Source organism: Trichechus manatus, unplaced genomic scaffold (assembly GCF_000243295.1).
Source record: "Trichechus manatus latirostris isolate Lorelei unplaced genomic scaffold, TriManLat1.0 scaffold00028, whole genome shotgun sequence".
Classification (NCBI taxonomy): domain Eukaryota; kingdom Metazoa; phylum Chordata; class Mammalia; order Sirenia; family Trichechidae; genus Trichechus; species Trichechus manatus.
This window is the reverse complement of record NW_004443964.1, coordinates 4,459,857-4,474,979: the sequence shown is the minus strand read 5'-3', so window position 1 is coordinate 4,474,979 and position 15,123 is coordinate 4,459,857.

Here is a 15,123-nt window from a genome sequence, read left to right as displayed (position 1 = left end):
TTCCCCCACCCCCTCTCCCTTCTAAGAAGCAGAGTTTCTGGCAGAGGCGGGGACGCCGCGCCGGGAGCGCGGGCAGTTCTGGGAGGCCGAGCGGGACGGGCTCCCGGGTCCCCTTCCCTTTTCTCGGACCCCGCGAAGACATCCCCCCGCCCCCACCAGGCCGGCCCGAGCTCCGATCGCCGCCCCAGGCGTCCTGGGCCGGCCGACGGGGAACTGAGAACACCCCACGGCCAGGCTGTGGGCTGGGGTCGGTCCTGGGAGCTGGGGGGGTGGGGGACGCGCTACCGTTACCTGGGGGCACGTCCACTAGGCGAGGCCGGGGGCCCCAGGGGTTGAGGGGGCTCAGCCTGCGTGGCAGCTGCCCGGCCTCCTCCCATCGGCACTGCCAGGTTCTTTGCCGACAGACACGAGTGTCACCCCCCCCCCCCAAAAAAAAAAGCCGCTTCCACTTATCTCGTTCTCCTGACCTGCGCGGTCCCGTGTGGGTCCGGCCAGGTGCTCGGCGCCGCGGGCCGCGAGAGGGTGAGCGTAGCCCCGCTAGAGGGCGCTCCGCTCCCCGTAGACCGAGAGAAGTGTGGGGCTGCGCGCCCCAGCTCTGGAATTGGAACAGAGGGGACGGCGGGTATGGCTGGCTCAGGAGCTGCGCTACGGGCCGAGGGCCTGAAGACCAGGAATGCACATTCGTCTGGGGGTCAAACCTGGGAATAAAACTCCAGCAGGGTAGCGTTTCCAGAAAGCAGTTTTCAGGGGTTCAGCCCCCTTCAGATGACCCAGGCCCCCTTGAATGTGGTGGTCTAATCACACCCAAAGCAGCCTTGGTAGCGCAGTGGTTAAGCGCTGGGCTGCTAACCGAAAGATTGCTGGTTTGAACCCACCCAGAGGCTCCGCGAGAGAAAGACCCGGCGATCAGCTCCCATAAAGATCACAGCTAGGAAATCCTATGGGGCAGTTCTACTGTGTTCTATAGGTTTGCTCTGACTTGGAACTACGTGGATGGCAATGGGTTTGGTTTGGAATCATTCCCAGGAGGCGAGAAGGGAGGTGATTGAGGTGAAAGATTGCTTTCCTCTTGGTCACGTTGGCAACGATTGGTTGATTTGGGCTTGGAGAACCCACGACCAGCCTTATGAAGGATGGAGAGCTTTGCAATCTGTCTCCCAAACAGGCAGCAGTGTGCTGGGGACACCTGAGAGCCAGCTAGGTGGCTCTGGGCTGGGTGCCTCTCAGGGTGCAGCAGCTATGGGCTATGGGTAGTGCCTTGCTCTCTCCTCAGAGCCACAGAGCTGAGGATAATGCAGGCGGCAACGCTGGCAACAGGGAGCTGGGGTTCTAGACTCACTCGGAGACCTGCTCCTTCCCTTGCGTCTTGGGGAGCTGGTAGGCACCTCATGCCCTTTGCCACTGTGTCCTCAATCTACCGTTCACCCTCTTCCCAGAGATGATGGGTGACTCACTGGGATTTGGACAGGACACCCCGCCTCTTTGGGCTTCAGTTTTGCCCTCTGTGAAACAGGAATAATAACCTTTTCCCATCAGAGATCTGAGATTAAAAAAAAAAAAAATTCTACGACTCAGAGTGTAACAGAAACAGAAGTAAGTCAGTCCATTTCTCCCTTTGGACTCTACCAGGAAAGCAGAAGTAAGGAGGAAGTCTTCCTGTCGACTTCTGCAGAGGGGGAAATTGGTTTCTCCAACATATTCTGCAAATATTTATTGGGCTCTAACTGTGTAACAGGAGTCCCTGGGAGGTGCAAATGTTTACGCACTTGACTGCTAGTCCAAAGGTTGGCGGTTCGAACCCACCCAAGGGCACCTTGGAAGACAGGCTTGGAGATCTGCTTCCAAAAGTTCACAGCCTTGAAAACCCTATGTAACAGTGGCGCTGGCTTACAAACAGAAAGGTGGGATGTTCGAAGCCACCCAGGGGCACCTTAGAAGAAAGTCCTGACAATCTGCTTCTGAAAGATCACAGCCACTGAAAACCCTATGGAGCGCACTTCTACTCTGACACACGTGAGGTCGCCATGAGTTGGAGCTGATGGCAACTCTTTCTTTTTTAACTATGTAGCAGGCATTGGGCTGAGTGTTGAGAAATGAGGATGAATAAGACCCAGTCTTTGCCCTCAAAACGCTTGCAGTCTCAGGGAATGGACTCTCCTTCCCTCCCTGGTCAGGAGTTGAGGGTGGCCTGTCCAAGTCTTTCCTGCGTATTGAGTCTTAGGAGGCTGCCCCGTGACAGTCCACTTCTGTGTTGAGCTGCGTGGGGGACCAGGAAGACGCATAAGGAATAGCCCTGGAGTTAATGGATGTGAAAGTGCTTTGTAAATTACACTGCTCTGACATAGTCGGGTTCATTCACCCAATCCACAGGCCTTCATTGAGTGCAGCCTCTGCCAGGCACCGACTGGAGTGCTGGGAAGACAGTGCCCAGAGAATCCTGCAGGGAACCAGCCACAGAAACGAACCACGGAAACACAAAGCAATGAGTGCCGCTAGAAAGGGCGTGGTTGTGATTACCCGGCCATGAGGGTTACAGTTCTATGAGAGTTCATTTTGGGGGTGGGGGTGGGGGTGTTGATGGGGCTTAAGGAGGCTGGTGGAGCAGAGGTCAAGTGCTCAGCTGCTAACCGAAAGATCAGTGGTTCGAACTCACCAGCCACTCGCTCCACGGGAGAAAGATGTGGCAGTCTGCTTCGGTAAAGATTTACAGCCTTGGAAACCCTATGGGGTCACTATGAGTCGGAATTTGACTGTCAGCAATGAGTGGGTTGATGGGGCCAATCAGGAGAAACAGCCCTGGAGCTCCGGGAATCCCAGTCTGGTTGGGGAGAATGGACCTCCGAAACAGGAGAATCCCAACGCCAACCTCATGGTGCCTAAGTGAGCCTGCGCTCCAGGAGGGGGCAGATGAAGACCTGTGTGTTTGGCAGGGAGCTTCGAGTGGGCCCCAGGGAGTACAGAGGAGGGGCAGGGCCAGCAGGCATGCCCAGGCTGCTGCGAGGGACTGCCCTGGCTGGAGAAGTTCCCTTTCCAGAAGGTCAGGGCTTGTGGTGGAGAGGTAGGCTGGGACCAGAACGTGGGCGGATCCTTGCACACTGACTCAGAATACTGAACTGCTATCTGGGCTCCACTACCCCATAGCTGTGTTCTGTCGCCAGCTGTGCCTCAGTTTCCTTGTTTGTAAAACGGGCAGATAACAGTGCCTACCCTCCTAGGATCATGAGCACTAATGAATTAATCTACCCAAAATGCTTAGAGTGGTGCCTAGCACGTACTAAGTGCTCAATGAATTTTAGCTTTCTTTGTTATTATGTTGAAAGCTCTAAGGAGTCTTTCAGAAACCCTGGTGGCATAGTGGTTAACTGCTACGGCTGCTAACCAGAAGGTTGGTAGTTCTAATCCACCAGGCGCTCCTTGGAAACTCTATGGGACGGCTGTACTCCGTCTTATATAGGGTCGCTATGAGTCGGAATGGACTCAATGGCAATGGGTTTGGTTTTTTTTGGAAGGAGTCCTTGTGGGGAGAAGAGAGAGCTGGGTCACAGCAGCTTGGACAGTGAGGTGTGGATGTGGCCGTGAATGGCTTTGTGTCGTGGGGAACTGAGCGTCTTACATATAAGAAACATTCCAAAAGACTGCATGTCTTCAAACAGTCCTGCCAGCCAGCCGCCAGGCTTCCCTTTGACTTTCTAATCTCTTCAGAGGTTCCCGTTGCCTTCCGGATGAATCCAAAGTTCTCAGCGTGGATTGTGTCCAAGGCTCACTGCTCCATCACTGGCTTCATCGGCTGCCACCTCCCCCCCCAACCTTAGGCTCCAGCAATCTGGACCCCAGGCTGGCTCCACAGGGTACCTACCACCTTCCCCAGCCTGGGTCTTTCCACATTCACGTCCCTCTGGGTGGGACTGCTTTCCACTCCTTGGCTGAGTTCTACTATAAATTCCACAGAGAACTGGCGACCCCCAGGTAGCTCTTATTGCCTTAGATTACATTTTCTGATGAATTGTCTGGTGGCAACCTTGAGGGCAGGGAGCTTTTTTTTCTTTCTTTGTAACCCTGGGACCTAATGCCTACAAAGCGTGCTCAGCAGATCCTTACTTTTTAAAGAAAGGATTATGTGGATTTCCATTTTTGATCACTTTTAGATAATGCAGCCTGATTTCTTCTAGACTAGCTTCTGGTTTCTTCCTCCCGCCGGGGCTCAGGGGCGCCAGTCTAGATGGCATGCAGGGCGTGGGTGCTGGGAAGCCCGATGGGATTATTGGGCCTGCTAATCTGAAGACCGAGGGAGCGAGGAGGCAATGTCGCTGGGAAGTGGGGAGGAGACACTTGGGCTCCTATAGGGCACTCTTCCAGGGACCCGAGACCACCCCCTCCCAGCAGAGAGACGCCAGAATCAGGACAAAGCTGAGGGTTTGCTGTCTCTCTTCTTTATCTGCTGGGTCTGGCCCCTCTGCCCCACCCTGCTGTTTTCCTGTCTAAGGGATTTAGAAGACTCGCACCTTTTCCCAATCTCTCCCTTGGCAGAATTTCTATGAAGTCAGATTCCCATTTCCAGGCAAAGGTGCTTGGTCATAAAGATAATAAAGAGATTCATTCACAGTGGAGGGGAAGCACGCCGTGGTGGTTTCAGTTGCCTGCGGGGCTCCACTTACTCATAGCACGGGACAGTGCCGAGCGCTTCCCCAAGTCTCAGGACGCCCACTTCAGGGGCAAAGTTTCAGGGGCTAGGGCAATGCCAGCCTGTGAACACAAGATGCATAGATGGTCTCCCGGCCCTCCGGCCAGCCCGGGGGTGGATGCCATTCCTCAGTGGTTGCATCTGCAGCCAGGAGGGGTAGGGGGCTGGCCTGGGACCTCAGCGTTGCTAATCGCTGAGCCGGGGGCCTGCCTCCATCCTCAGCTTTCTGCAGCGTGAGGCCATCCCTTATGAAGACCTGCGGGCAGAAAGGAATGCCCGCTGGCTTTGATCCCTTTTACATTTCCCCTGAAGTGTGTGTTGGGACCCACCACCTCCCCCGAGAACCTGTTCGGTTTGAAGAGTGGCTGGAGATGTGGGGAAGGCCATCTGGGGTTGACTGCCTGGTGTCTTGACATCATTTATTCGACATTTATTGGGCTTTTGCTACATACCAGTTACTCTGCTGCTGTTACTTGCTGTCCAGAGTTGGCCCCTGACTCATGGGGATCCTGTGTACGATGGGACCAGACCATTTGTGATCCATAGGGTTTTTGTTAGCTGATCTTCAGAAGTAGATCACCAGGCCTTTCTTCCTAGTCCATCATAGTCTGGAAGCTCCGCTGAAACCTGATCAGCATCAGAGCAACATGCAAGCCTCCACTGACGGATGGGTGGTGGCTGTGCACGAGGTGCATTGGCTGGGAAAGGAACCCGGGTTTCCCGCGTGGAAAAAAAAAAATTCTTGTTCCCTCCACCCTGGAGCGTCTAGTCTAGTGACGGGGTTAGAGGCAAGGGGCAACAGGAGCCAGTCCTCGTCCCTCTGGCTTCCTTCTCTGCCAGCCAGTGTGGAGCAGATGCCGCTGGGTAGTTGCATCTCACTATGACCTCTTGGAAGCCCCTTCCCCCCTGCCTCTCCAGGGGCGCTCTTCCAGGGCCAGCTGGGCTTCCTGGCATCCCTCCGCCTGGCTGTGCTGCCCACCAGGCCTGATGGTGGAGGGCTGCCTTGCTGGCTACAGGGCTATGTCTGAGATGACCGCATACCAGGTTGACCCTGGTCACTCTCCTTCCTGCGGCAGACAATCCTGGGGGTGGGCCGAGGGGGCCCGGGACAATGGCCTGAGGCCGGGAAGTGGCATTCCAGTTTGCGGGCCTTTGTTCCTGGCGGGAGGGGCCCCAGTGCTAAAGAAAAGGTTTGCGGCTGGCTCGGCTCGGGTGTCAGCAAAGCGGAGTTCTTTCAAGCCTGACATTCCAGGCCCTGGCCGGCCTCTGGCATTTCCCAGAAAATCTGCCGAGGGGAGGGAAAGAAAACACTTCACCAACCCACCCACCACTCACCCTGCTTCTCAGATTCCCTCTGGGGAGTGGGCTGGGCCTGAGCGCCGAGGACCCCTGCCTTGGTGGGCCAGTCCTCCACCCTTGGGGTCCTAGTGGGGGGAGCATGAGGTGGGCGAGTGGGGGGCGGCTCTAGGCGGGTGCAGGGAGCATGAAGGGGGGGTGCTGCAGGAGGGGGGATGTCTTCCCCCATCCCAAGAGGAATCCACATCTGTTTCAAGTTCTGAGTGGGGGTGGGGAGGGAGGGGGATCTTCCGGCCATTCGTCTCCCTGGGACCCCAGGCCAACAAGCCCCCTCTGTCTGGTCTGGGGTAGAAGCAGTTTCTCTTTGCTCCAAAGCAGCTGCTGCCTGGCGCCTGCGCCCTGGGCCGGTCGGGAAGGGACGGAGGGGACCCGGGCAGTTCTGGGAAGCCGGGCTGTGGTGAGCCATCTGCATTGCAAGGCAAATGAGGCCTGGCCTGGAGCCTGAGCTGAAGTGGCAGTGCCAGGGAGGAGAGCCCAGTGGGGGTGGGGCAGGATGCCCTCAGAGAGGTCAGAGTCAGTAGGGAACCCCAGGTGGGTGCAACCATCCCACTCGCCCTACGGTAAACCAGACGGGGCAGCCTGGAGCCCCTGGCCCTGACCCTGGGCACTTGGGTCAGCTGCCGCCAGCAGCATCCCAGGCCCCCTGCGGCGGCTTGGTTCCCCAAGAGGACCTCCGGAGCCCTGCCAGTGTGCCCCACCGTGGGAAGGTCCCTGGCTCCTCCACTCTGGGGCGCTTTTTGTGGTGCATGGATTCTCACAAGCTCAGAGGGTAAACGCTATGCCCTCTCTCTGGCTCCCCAGGGCCCCTAGCAGCCTCGATGCCAGAGACATGGGTCAGCAGTGGGGGGTGGGAGTCTCCACCAGGGACACGGAGGTGCGATTCTACGGCATGGCATTGGGGTAGTGTGTGCCCATGACATTCCAGTCCCCCCTTCTCTTGTCCATGCCGCACTCACCCTGACTCACCGCCAGGGAGTTCTGGGTTTCTTAGCTGGGGCTGCATGAACTGCCCCCCCGAAAGCTCCCTCTAAGCTCCCTGAAATTGTAGACAAAATGTTGGTGGCATCCGGATCCCTGGGGAGGCCAGGACCCACCCTGGAGCCACTTCTTGCTCCTGTGATGCTTATCTTACAAAACCATTCATTCGTTCGTTCCTATAAGAGATATTTATTGAACACGTACTATGTGTCATGGAGTCCCTGGGTGGCACAAATGGTGAACGTGCTCGGCTGCTATCTGAAAGGTTGAAGGTTCAAGACCACCCAGAAGTGCCTCAAAAGAAAGGCCAGGCCATCTACTTCTGAAAAGTCAGGCCCTGAAACTCCTATGGAGTATTCTTCAGACAAAGACTAGCTTGGACTATAAATATAAAATAATACTCGTGAAAAGTGTGCTTCTTAGTTCGAGCAGATACACAAGATCAAATTGGCAGCTCCTGGCCGGAGGCGGGATGAGATGGCAGAAAGAGATAGGAGCTGGCTGGATGGACATGGGAAACCAGTTAGAGAGGAGGAGTGTGCTGTCACATTATAGGGATTGCAACAAGTGTCACATAACGATACGTGCATAAATTTTTGTGTGAGAAGCTAACTTGAGCTGTAAACTTTCACCTAAAGCACAATAAAAAAATAAAAAAGAGAAAACCCTGTGGAGCACAGTTCTGCTCTGACGCTCATGGGGTCACCACGAGTCGGAGTCAATGCCATGGCAGCTGATTTTACTATGTGTCATGAACTGAGCTAGGTGCCAGGAATATACAGTCTTGCCCCTGAGGGAGCTCAGATTCTTGTTAGAGGACAAGATCCTTCCACAGCTGATGTCACTGTGAATTAATTTCAACTGTGCTAAATGGCAACCCTGGTGGTGCAGTGGTTAAGAGTTTGGCTGCTCACCAAAAGGTCAGCAGTTTGAATCCACCAGGTGCTCCTTGGAAAACCTATGAGGCAGTTCTCCTCTGCCCTATAGGTTCGCTATGAGTCGGAATCGACTTGACGGCAAGGGGTTTGATTTTGGTAAGGAGAAGTACTATGAAAGAGAAGAAGTGTGAGCGCCTTATGGGAGAACCTGATCTGCTGGGAAGGAACCCTCGTGGTGCAATGGTTAAGAGCTCAGCTGCTAACTGAAAGGTCAGAGGTTCGAACCTACCATCGACTCCACAGGAGAAAAGACCTGGAGATCTGCTCCCTTAAAGATCACTATTGTTGTGTGCCCTCGAGTCGATTCCAACTCACAGCAACCCTATAGGACAGGGTAGAACTGCCCTATAGGGTTTCCAAGGCTGTAATCTTTACGGAAGCAGACTGCCGCAGCTTTCTCCCACAGAGCAGTTGGTGGGTTCGAACCTCTGACCTTTTAGTTAGCAGCCTAGCGCTTATCTACTGCTCCACTAGGGCTCCTTCCCCGTAAAGCTTACAGCCTAGGAAATACTATGGGGCAGTTCTAGTCCGTCCTATAGGGTTTCTGTGAGTTGGAATGACTTGACAGCCCACAATAACAAGAGTCTACTGGGGGGGGGGGGGTGGAGCGGGCATCCGAGGGGCTTCCTTTAGGAAGTGACACATTTGGGTTGATGGGAAGCTGAGGTCCAGAGAAGTCACACCATCCGCCCCAAGTCTCCCAGCTGTTATGTGGCAGAACTTAGTTGTTTTGACCCACACTTTAGCGTTTTCCCCAGGAGCTGGTTAGTCCTCCCTCCTCCCTCTTCCCAGGGTGGGAGAGAAGACAGGTACTCCCCTGGCTCCAGGGTGCCCCTTTTCCACTGTTCCCTCCTACCCACCAAAGTCTTAGCCCCCAGCTTCTAAGCTCAACCCCAGCTTCTAAGCTCAACCCCAGCTTCCAAGCTCAACTGGGCTCTGAGCAGAGAAGATAAGAATATTTTACCATTCTACATCCCATGAGAAGTGGATCAGGACAGTCCCAGAATTCTGGAGCTTTTAAAAATTAAAATGTAGATAGATGAAACTTTCACATGGTTCAACATTCAAAAGGTACGATGCGCGTACTCCTCAGACAACCAATCCCCTTCCAACATTGGTTTTCTGGGTTTGAAGGCTAGGACTATAGTCTCACGGGACAACTCAGTCAATCGGCATAACACAGTTCACAAAAATCGTGATCTGCATCCTAGCGAAGTGAGTAGCGTCTGGGGTCTTAAAAGCTTGTAAGTGGCCGTTTCAGACACAGCTACTGGTCTCTATTCACCAGGAGAAAAACAGTAAGGAGGTAACCAAAGGCTCAGAGAAGAAACAAGTGTACACAAGCCACAACCTCATCTACCCTGAGACCAGAGGAACTAGATGGTGCCCGGCTACCATCACTGACCACTCTGCTCGGGGTCACAACAGTTGGTCCCAGATAGAATGGGAGAAAAATATGGAGCAGAACTCAAATTCTTATTAAAAAAAAATAATAAGAAGAAGCCAAACAAATTGGAACAGTAGAGGACAGAGGACTCCCTGAGACTATCACCCTGAGTTACTCTTTAAACCTAGAACTAAGTCTATCCCCTGAGATCACCTTTTAGAAAAATAGCAGAGTGGCACACAAAATAAAGGATGTTACCCGTAAGATCAGGGCTGTACTTAAAAACCATCGGTATGAGACCAAAAGGTCAACAATTACTCAAAAGCAGAGATGAGAGGATAAGGGGGCAGGGAAACTAGAGTACTGGGAATGGAAAAAACTGAACACAATTAAAGAGAATGTTGACACATTGTGATAAATGTAACTACTGTTACTGAAAAATTTGTGTGGAAATTGTCAAATGGGAACTTAGCTGGCTATGTTAATTTTGACCACATACTCAATAAAATATTATTTAAAAAAAAAAGGTACAAACAGGTGGGCCATGAAAATCTCCCTCTTAAATCTTGTCCCCCCAGGGTACCTGGGCGTTTTTAATATACCAGAGATGTGATGTGGTGACCGACAAGATGAACGCAGCCCATAGATACGTTGGTTGGCTTGTATAGTATTTTTAAAATTCTGGGCTAACATTTAAAAATTAGGAAATTTCACAAAAAAACCAGTACCCCTGCCTATAGATGTGATTCCGACTCACGGCGACCCCATGTGTGGCAGAGCAGAGCTGTGCTCCATGGGGTTTTCAAGGCTACACCCCTTTGGAAGCAGACTGCCAGGCCTTTCTTTCGAGGTGCCTCTGGGTGAGTTTCAATCACCATCCTTCCGGTAAGTAGTCTAGACTTAACCATTTGCATCACCCAGGGACTTCTGGACTTCGGGTCTCTCTCTGGAAAAGTCGGATGTATCTGGCAGCACTGGATCTGCATTCTGGCACATCCCAGTTGGTCCTTTGGAGGAACAGGACCTCCAGCTCCCAGGGAGACTGCCCCCCCCCCCCTTTTCCCTGCTGGGAGCACTGAGGAGCCAACTCCGAGCGTCTCCTCTGCTCCCCACCGGCCCTTCCTAGACTAAAGGGCCATTGTCTTTTGGGGATTTCTTTTGAGTCTCTTTCCCAAATTCCAGGAGACTGGAAATAATTCGAGCCTAGGCCGAAGTCCAGACCGTCCGGTCCACCTGCTCCGTCTGGGTCGGATTTGGCTGAGTTTCAAGCAAGATTTGTCCAGAGAAAGACTTAGATGCCAACTGGACATGCTCAGCCTCTTGCCTGGACTTCCCTGCAGGGGCTGGGCAGTGAGAAGCAGGGGAAGGTGTGGTTCAGCCAGGGAGCCCCCCAGCTGCTTGCCTTGGCTGTCCCAGCAGGTCCGGGAGCCCGGGATTCCCTGGACGGGGCTGGCCCGGCTGCCTTGTTAACCCGCGCTTTGGGCAGGATCACGAGGCACACGGTGTCTCGCTGGGGCTGGCACTGGCTGCCTGCCACGCCACAAGAGGCCGAGATTCCCCTGAAACCCAGAGAGACATTTCTCTCTCACCGGTGGTGGCGGGGACAGAGAAACAAACCAGCGTGCTCTGCCCAGGAGGTATTTCCAGAAATCTGGGCTCTGGCTTCTTGTTGATCAAATGCCAGATTATCCAGGGCCTCTTTTGTGGCCAGGGAGCCATTGAGCAAGAGGTGTTTTGTTTTGTGGATGACAAGATTTTCAACATTTAAAAGTTTAAAGGATAAATGCAGGAATCTTGACGGCTCCCCACCCCTGCCCCAGGAGCTTGATGATTTGAGCTTTGGTGCTTGGCAAATTTGTTCTTCAGGACATTCACACCTCTGGGGCTCCCCACAGCTCCAACCCACCCAGGATCCTGGTCCCAGGAGGACCCCATCTCTCCCAGTTTTAGGGCCACACAGCCTGGCAGGGCCCATCCCAGGGGTTGGCAGGGCTGCAGCCCCAGGGAAGCTGTTTTCTAAACCAGTAGTTGGCAAAATACAGCTCATGGGCCAGCCATCTGTTTTTGTAAATAAAGTTTTATTGGAACGCAACCAGGCCCATTTGTTTATTATTTGTGGCTGCTTTAATGGAGACCTGGTAGTGCAGTGGTTCAGAGCTCAGCCGCTAACCAAAACGTCTGCAGTTCGGATCCACCAGCTTCGAAACCCTCAGGGGCAGTTCTGCTCTGCCTTGTAGGGTTGCTATGAGTTGGAATTGACGCGATGACAGCAGTTTTTTTTGTTTTTTATTTTTAACTTTAATATCTGGACCCTTAAGGACAAGTTAGTCAACACGAGTTCTCAGAGAACAGAAGCCCGCCTTATGCCAGGAGGGCTGCGGTTAGGTGTCAGGTTGGGGACGGGGCATCCAGGACTGGAAAAAACCCAGGTAACAGCCCAGTGGGGAGAGACTATCCTGGTGAGACAGAAAGTCAGACAAGGGCTTATGGGGAGGCTGAGGGCTTATGGGGAGGCTGAGGGCTTATGGGGACGCCGAGGGCTTAGGTAAGCCCATCCCAAAAGGTGGTCCTGAGATTTGAGGTTTGCAAATTGATGGGAAAGCAACAGGTCAGAAAACACCCCAGGAGGCCCGGCCACCATTGGCTCCCATCCTGGGGTGGAAGGCACACACTGGGTGATCCCCACCAGCCTGCAAGCTCCAGAGTTCACCAGCCTGTACCGTCTGTGCGTTCCTTCAGCCCTGCACGTGGAACCCCCTTCTGGGTGCCAGGCCCGTTCTGGGGCTCAGAGCTCACTACGGGCTCAGATTCTGGGTGGGGGGTGGGCAGGCAGAACAAACACAGCAATAAACCAATAAATAAGTTTAGATCGCAGTAAGTGATAGGAAGAAAACAAACCCGAGTTACTGGAATCCAGGAAGATGCTTCTGGGAGGAGGAGACATTTGGACGAAGCTCTGAAGGATGAATAGACTTGAGGGAAGAGGCTTCTAAGCAGAGGGGACAGCTGGTGAAAATTTCCTAACGCAAGAATGCACATGCGGTGGTTGTTAGCTGCTGTCCAGTCCGCCCCGGACTCATGGCGACCCCAGGCACAACAGAATGAAATGTTGCCCCGTCCTATGCCATCCCCGTGATCGGTTGTGGATTGGACGGTTGGGATCCATTTAGAGGATTTGAAAGAAGGCAGTGCGACTGGGCACAGTGATCAAGGCGAAGAACAGAAGGGAGACAGGCAGCAGCTAGAGAAGGCAGGGGCCCCAGGCTGGTTAAGCTCATCGTTTGTCTGTGGCTGCCTTAGTCTCTCTCCTAGCACTGCTCTAAGAAACACCACACGTGGGTGGCTTTAAAGAACAGGAATTTATTGCCTCACAGTTCTGGAGACTAAGTCCAAACCAGGGTCTCGGCCGTGTCCATTCCTTCCGTGGGCCTCGCTCCTTGTTTCTGGGGTCTGCCTTAAATTGATGGTGTTTCTTGGCGTCTGTCTTCCCCGGGTGTGTGCGTGTGTGTGCACGCGCGCGCGTGCACGTGGGCGCTCTTTCCATAACTGAAGGGCTTGGGTTTAAGATCCACCCTACCCTGGCATGACCTCATTAGCATAATGAAAGAAACGCACTAATTCCAAAGTTATAGGGGTTAGGATTTCAACACTTTCCTGGGGGACGCAGTTCAACCTCTAACAGCGGGCTCCATTCCATATAAACCAAGAATGTGCTCCTCAGGAACAGCCAATGAGGGCCTGTCAAACCCAAATGGAAGAGTTTCTCCTCTCTGGAGGCGGGGTGGCCCGGCCTTTTCATCCCTCTGGAATTTGCTGACAGCCTGGTGTTTTGAAGGGACCCTCTCTCACAGAGCCAGTTGGGGAGGAGGGGCCTTCCTCTTGCATTGGCATGCTTTTCCGTTCAGGGAGTGAATCACAGACAGTGAGGCCTGGGTCCTTGGCTCAGGATTTCCTGGTGCTTCCTGTCTGAGAGCGGCCTGTTATCTGCGGGTAGGGGCCCACCACTCCCTGACGTCAACTCTGCTCCCAATGAATGGGTTTCCTTTTCCGTTTGGGAGGACACGAGATCTGTCATGGGTCCCATCGACCCTGTCTTTCTAACCCTGCACCTCCGGTTTAGGGAGGAGTGAGTGGGATTAACGAGAAGGCAGCGGGTGCTGGCAGGAGGCGTGGCGGGACTGAGCAGATGGGCTGCAGAGCTGCGGGGCTGGGGGAGTCTAGGGGACAGAAGCCTTCTCGTCCAGCTCACCAAGGTGTGGATCCAGAAGCCCCTGCAACACGTGCAGTGTCTGCACTGGGCAGCCCTCCGAGCAGCTTTGGGACACACGGGGGGTTAACGGGCAGGCACTCAGGGGCAACCTGTGTTATTTCAGTGTCTTATCTCCTCTACTTCTTCTCACTAACTAGCTCTCCTTGCAGAAAGAGTGCGTGCATGCACCATCATCATGTAAATGCATCCAGTTCAAACATTGCTCAATCTCTAAAAACCATTATTAAAAAATTTTTTGCAGCCTTTGAATGTACGCGTCCTGGGGCAAAGCCGTGGTTACCTCTCCCTGGTTATGGCTCTATTTCAAGCTAGCCATGAAGGGCCAGAGGCTTGGTGTGTGGCTTTCCAAGGGACTAGATCATTCCCTGCTATTTATACTTAATAAAACCCACTGCCGTGGAGTTGATTACGACTCATAGCAACCCTGTAGGACAGGGTCGAATTGCCCCATAGGGTTTTCAAGGCGTCAATCTTCATGGAAGCAGAATGCCACACTTTTCTCCCGCGGAACAGCTGGTGAGTATGAACCAGCGACCTCTTGGTTAGCAGCCGAGCGCTTAACCACTGCATCACCAGGGCTCCTTTATACTTACTGCAAATACTTATTAGTTTAACTTACTGCACTCTCAATATTGATGTCTGTTACCACCATGTATGCTAGATTGGAAATTCCCAGTGGGACGGTCCTGTGGCTGTTTATATCATTTAACGCCTCACACAGCAAAGCACCACATGCACGTAGAAGCTTCAAGCGCTTTTCGTGATGACCAGGGTGCTCCCATGGTCCACCTGGTGCTCACAACCGAGCTCATGGTGAAGCCACATTTACTGTGTAAATAGCGTGTGCCAGGCACTGTGCAAAAGTGGAACCATGAAGTGGATGGTCTCATTCTAGTTACTGGAAGTTAGGAAATTTGATGATTCACCATTTCCAACTTGGAAGGGTGGAAATGAATACCACTTTGTATTTGTAAATCTCCTTAAACTTAAAAATATTAAAATCAATCTGAAATACTCGTCGATTGTAAACAATTTGGAAACTCTTAAAAAGGACCAAATAACCCATGTTAACATTTTGATGTGTTTACTTTCAGTCTGTCTGAACACACACACACACACACACACACACACACACACTCTCTTTCCAATTTTTAACAAAATGAAATTATCCCTACACTACTCTTTGGTAGTTTGCTTTTTATTCCTAATGTCATTAAACATTCTTCTACAACATCATTTTTTACGGATGCTTGGTCTACCAACATATCCATGTTCCATTATTTATTTAATCAACTCCCCCACTGTTAATTGCTTCCACATTTTTTGATATCCTGAACGCTGCTGAGATGCACATTCTTGTAGGGAGTCTGTAATTAATTTCTTGGCATACATCAGTCAAGTGGAAAGCTAAACTTTTGGTTTTCAGCGGGTGTCCATATCATTTTAATCTCCCAACACTCCCCTCGGATAAGTAGGATATGATTGTCTCTTCTACAGCTTTTCCAGTTTCAGG